This window comes from Panicum virgatum, chromosome 8K, assembly GCF_016808335.1.
Source record: "Panicum virgatum strain AP13 chromosome 8K, P.virgatum_v5, whole genome shotgun sequence".
In the NCBI taxonomy this organism is placed as follows: Eukaryota; Viridiplantae; Streptophyta; class Magnoliopsida; order Poales; family Poaceae; genus Panicum; species Panicum virgatum.
In genome coordinates, this window is record NC_053143.1 from 22,724,622 (window position 1) to 22,730,217 (window position 5,596).

The window sequence follows — 5,596 nt, forward strand, 5'->3', positions numbered from 1 at the left end:
GGACCGCGAAGGCTATCCATCAGGTCCGATTCGGAGTTGATCATCGGGCAAATCAACAAGTCAAACCGAGCCCTAAAGCCAGAGCTGGCAAAGTACTTAGCATTTGTGCGAAGCATGGAAAAGTTTTTCCTTGGGTTCAGCATACGAAGTTTCCTCAGAACACAAAACAAGGAAGCCGATATATTGGCGAAGGCCGCAGCTTAGTATGATCCGTTACCCCTTGACGTATTCTTCGAAAATTGAAGTAAAGCTCCGTCAATTGTGCCAAAGAGCCTGCGAAGACTGGAGGGCCTCTATAATGGCTTATCTTTGCGGACACTTTATCCCGGAAGATGACAACGAAGAAAAAAGAATGGCGCTTCGCTCCCGTAACTACAGAATCATCAATGAAGACCTGTACCGGGGGGGGTCTGCGCGCCCCTCCTAAAGTGCATCTCTCGCGAGGAAGACAAACAGTTGCTTGAAGAGATTCATTTTGGCATGTTCTCTCCGCACATTGCAACAAGGGCCTTGGTAGCAAAGCTTTTCGTGAAGGTTTCTACTGGCCTTCGGCGGTAGCAGACGCGCACGAGGTGGTCCGCACATGCCCAAATTGCCAAAGGCATGCACTGTACAGTAAGTTGCCACCAGACGAGGTGCAGTTACTGCCCCCGGTGTGGCCCCTCGCACGGTGGGGCATCGACATTGTAGGGCCTCTGCCCACGGCGCCAGGAAAATACAAGTACGCTGCAGTCACAGTGGAGTATTTCTCGAAGTGGGTCGAAGCTAAGGCACTCAGGGATATCACCGCCGGAGCCTTGCAGAAGTTCTTCTGGCAAAATATTGTATGTCGCTTCGGCGTACCGAAGGAAGTCGCCGTAGACAACGTCAAGCAGTTGACTGCACCACATTCCGAGACTTCACCACACAGTTGGGGACGAAGCTATGCTTCGCTTCGGTCTACCACCCGGAATCAAATGGCGCGGTGGAGAGGGCCAACGACATCATCTTCGCAGGCATAAATAAAAACATCACCGACCTCCCGAAGGGAAAATGGATCGACGAGCTGCTAAGGGTAATGTGGTCCCACAACACGACGGAATCGAGGACCATGAAGTTTACCCCATTCAAGCTACTGTATGGTGAGGAGGCTCTCACACCAGAAGAAATCAAGCTCAAATCATGGAGAACAACCGAAAGGGCAGACAAAATAGAAGAAGACATAAAGCCTTCGATTGACACGATCGAAGCGGGCAAGATACAAGCCGCAATCAACCTCGGCAAGTACCAAGAAGAAACGCGAAGGTGGAAGAACAAGAAGGTGAAGCCCAGAGAGATTAAGGAAGGAGATCTTGTGCTTCGCAGAATCCCGAAGGCAAAACAAAAAGGAAAAATGCATAGCAAGTGGGAAGGACCATTTGTTGTCGCCTCCATGGTGAGGCCAGAAGCCTGCAGACTTCGCACGCTGGAAGGTGCCGAAGACCCTTATTCATGGAACAAGGATATGCTACAAAAGTACTATGTGTAGGAACTATGTAAGAGCCACCGGAGGAAAATAACCGAAGGGGCTCATAGTTTAGTTTTTCTTTACGCAATTTTAATTTCTGTTTCGCGAAGATTCGCATGATGTACTGAAGGGACCGTACTCTTTTCCTCATGGGGAAGCCTTCGCATGTTCAATTTGACAGTCGAAGGTGTGAGGTTTTTAACGAGGCGGAATTATGTGTAACCCCTTGTGAAATATAAACAAGGCCCCTAGAAAAAAATGTCTTCCAACGTATGTATATTATAAAGGCGCCGAGGCGTCTATCCCTCTTCGCCAAGCGAAGAGGGGAGTCATCGGCGCATAGGTCAAGCGATGAGGCTTGAAAGAAGTAAGCACGGGGCGCAATCTCGGATAGGGGCTTCGCTCCCCTTAGCTTTATTTCCAAAGAAAATGAAGTCCTTATGAGCGAAGAGCCTAAGGCAGAAAAGTCCTTATGAGTGAAAAGCCTAAAGCAAAGAAGTCCTTATGAGCGAAGAGCCTAAGGCAGAAAAGTCCTTATAAGCGAAGAGTCTAAGGCAGAAAAGTTCTTATGAGCGAAGAGCCTAAGGCAGAAAAGTCCTTATGGGCGAAGAGCCTAGGGCAGAAAAGACCTTAAGGACGAAAAGCAAAAGGCAGAAAAGTCATTACAAGCGAAGAGCCTAAGGCAACAAAAATCCCTTCGCACGAAAACCGAAGGATAGGCACACCTTGTTCTCCAGCTAAAATAGCCGAAGGTCCCCTAATAAGACTCTTGTAAGCGAGGACCAAAAGCAAAATCCTACCAGGAAAAAAATTGAAGTCACATAAAAATTCATTGCCCCCGCAAATTGAGCGAAGGGGGTGGCACTTCAAAATAACAAAATACGCTCGAATGCGGCGTCGATGAACCAGTCAGAACACGTTCACCCTCATGGTTGAGCAAAAGGGGGGTGGCATTTCGCAACACATGAAATTTTGCACAATCGAAGGGTAAACGAGGAAACAGGAATACATTCTTCACACATACAAATCACAGTTTGTGTTAGAACGCAGACATACTCTTCGCGCAAATGCGAAGAAGACACAAATGTACACTTCGCTCGCAGGCGAAAAACACTAAAAAAAATCTATCAAACTACGAGGTTACATCTGAAGATTCTTCCTCAAATATAATGCGGTCCAAGTCAGATATGACTTCGAGGACCGTGATATCTAATATTTCTCCGGCAGTCCGGCGAAGAAATGCTTCAAAGCCAGCCCCTGCAAGCGAGGGCAACGCAACATTAAGAAGACTCTTCGTCAAAAATTCCCTTGCGACGATACATGAATTCATGCCGTTCCATCACTTCCTCCACGGGCTCCGGCTTCGGCTCTAGAAGACCCATGGGTGCACTATAAGGCCTGTCAGTGTCCAAAAGAGTATTTATTTCGCAGCGAAGCTGGCGTTCGGACAAAATCTTCGCATGTTTTTCAGGATCGCTTTGGAATTCCGCAAAAAAGCGCTTCGTATCGGCGTTCCGATGTTCATATATATGCTTTCGATTAGACCAAAAGTCTTCGAATGAAAGCCAAGGATTGCGAGCGCGGACTTTTTTCCATGTTAAACCAGAAACATAAAAATTTCTGCGGTTCAGACACCAGGGAACGGTACCTTCGGTGATCCGCGCAGGGGCCAGCGCAGGGTCCTGCGCAGATACCGAAGGCATTAGATACAATAACATTTTTTCGTTTAAGTACAGCAGTCTAAGATTACAGAATCGCTTCGGCCTTCGCCCCTCACACCTCGCCCGGCTTCGGCGCACTGTCCCCTTGATCTCTGGCAGCTCCGCCTTCGCCTTGCCCGGGGACCTCGCCTTTGCCCTGGCCGGGGGCTCCGCCTTCACCGCTGGCGAGAGCGCCGCTGCGCATGTTGCCGGCTTCAGCTTCGCCAAGGAATCCTCGAGCGAAGATTTCAGCCTTCTCTTGAATCTAGGAGAGAGCAAACATGTCAATTAGTGAAGAAGATAACAAAAAGTGAACTTTGGAAAACACAAAGCTGGTACCTGATCTTTCATGTGCTCCAATTCCAAATCAACGAGTCCACGCCCCTTTTCATGGAAGTACTTCGCGAAGTTCTTGGTGATGTTCTTCGGCAAAGTAGGGAGGGACTCGGGGCGCAGGGAGTCTAGCGAAGGCCACTCGAAGGATGCATCCTGAAGAAGCCGCAGCTGAGCCATCACAATGCCAGACGAAGAGCCGCTGCTCTTCGCTGGAAGCAAACGGCAGACGACGGCACTAAGTGTACACACCGCAATCGTTGCGGACAGCTCGCATTTGAAGCCCGCGCCAGATCTGGCCATCACCAAGGAGGCACAGATCCAGCGGAAGAGCTCCGCCACTTCAATGTTTTCTTCTTGCGATATCTCCGGGGGGTCAAGAGCGAACTTCCCGAGCAGGCCGTGCATATCAGCTTGCACTAAATCTGCGAAGGAGCTGATAGCGGTGCGCCATCGCTGGACAACATCTTTCCCACGAGCAAGGCGAAGGCAAGTTTTCGTGATTCTTCGGCTTCTATTCTGGCCTTTTTAGCACTAGCCTTCGCCTCTTCCGCCGCTCCAGCGTCTCGGCGGGCGGCTTCGGCCGATTCAGCATGGCTCTTCGCCTCGGTGCATGCGGCAACAAGGGCCTCCTGTAGCTTTCACCCAAGAGTATTCCAGGGTATCGTATCCACTAGGGAACGTGAGTACACTACCTACGGGTTCAGGCTGTCCAAGGACACACACACTGGTGTAGGAGGATAGGAAAGAGATGACTTTCTAAGATCTAGAATCTATGTTTAGAAGAAGAGATCACGTCGCCGTTATACTTCGAGCTAAAGGTATCGACCGGCTTATACAAGCCGATAGTTCCAATATGTGCTCTATCCAATATCCGAACATGGAGGATTACTAAAAGGCTCGAACAGGGTTGTCACCACCTGCCGGCTACCTCTAGAAACCGTGGGACTATGAGACAACTGAGTGGTATAGTCCAGCCTAGACACCACGTCTACGCCTTTCCCTACTAACTTTAGAGGCGTACAGGGTTATCCTTTTCTATCCGGAGCCCAACTCTAGAGTCAAATGCTACTCGCTAGCATACACATCAACTAATATAAGGCAGAGATGATAACTTGCGATCTAAACTCTAATTCTAAATAAGCAAAGAAAGTCTCGAACACTTACAACCGAATAAGCATCCGTCGTGGTACAAGTGGAGAAGAGCGCCGACAAGCCCGGCACATCCCCCGACTATCTCCCTCACTCTCGTAGAGGTACAATTTGGAGAAGAGCGCCATTGCTGGCGCCCCTCCTGAGTACCTCTACTCCTAACTCCTACTAAACACAAGCTAGAGAGGTTCTACACTTGGAGGTAAGTGATGTGTGAGTGTGTTGTGTGTGTTGTTGTAATTCTCACCCCCTCCCCTTATATTTATAGGAGGGAACCACCAGCCATTCGCCCAAGAAATGAGCCAAACCGCCATTAGGGATGAACCACACCTTGCCACGTGTCATCTGAGAGGCGGTGGGGCCTGTGCGCCGTCGCCACTGGGACGGCCGACCTGGCTGGTCGGCCAACCGTGGGCTAGCTCCGTTCACCCCGGTCTTTGGTCAGAAGATTGTTAGGTGGGCCCCCATGTCATGTATATGGGTAAGGGCCTGTATTGAGTCAGTTTTGGTGCTCTGGTGGGCCCGTGGATCCTCGTGAATGCATCTGATTCGTCGAGAAGGTGTTGCCTCGGATCAATGACGTGTCACGCGTGTGGGCTGAGTTTCCCTCTCATGTGCAGCTGCCAAGTGGGCCCTTTTGGCCTTTGGGCTTGCTTGTGCTTGGCCCAAGAATTTATGCCTTGGATAATGTGCTCGTTACTTGCAGTTTTGGCCCAAATTCACCTGCACACATTCTCAGACCAGCATCTGTGGAATTCGTCAAATAATCATCCTTTGCTAACATTTATTCCTTCTGATGCTCGACTTTTTCATGATAGTTGATGGTCAAAATGGGTCGTTAATGACCGTCAACAAGATCCCCCACACTTAGTTCTTTGCTCGTCCTCGAGTAAAGGCAAGAACTAAGGCATACCTGACTTCACAT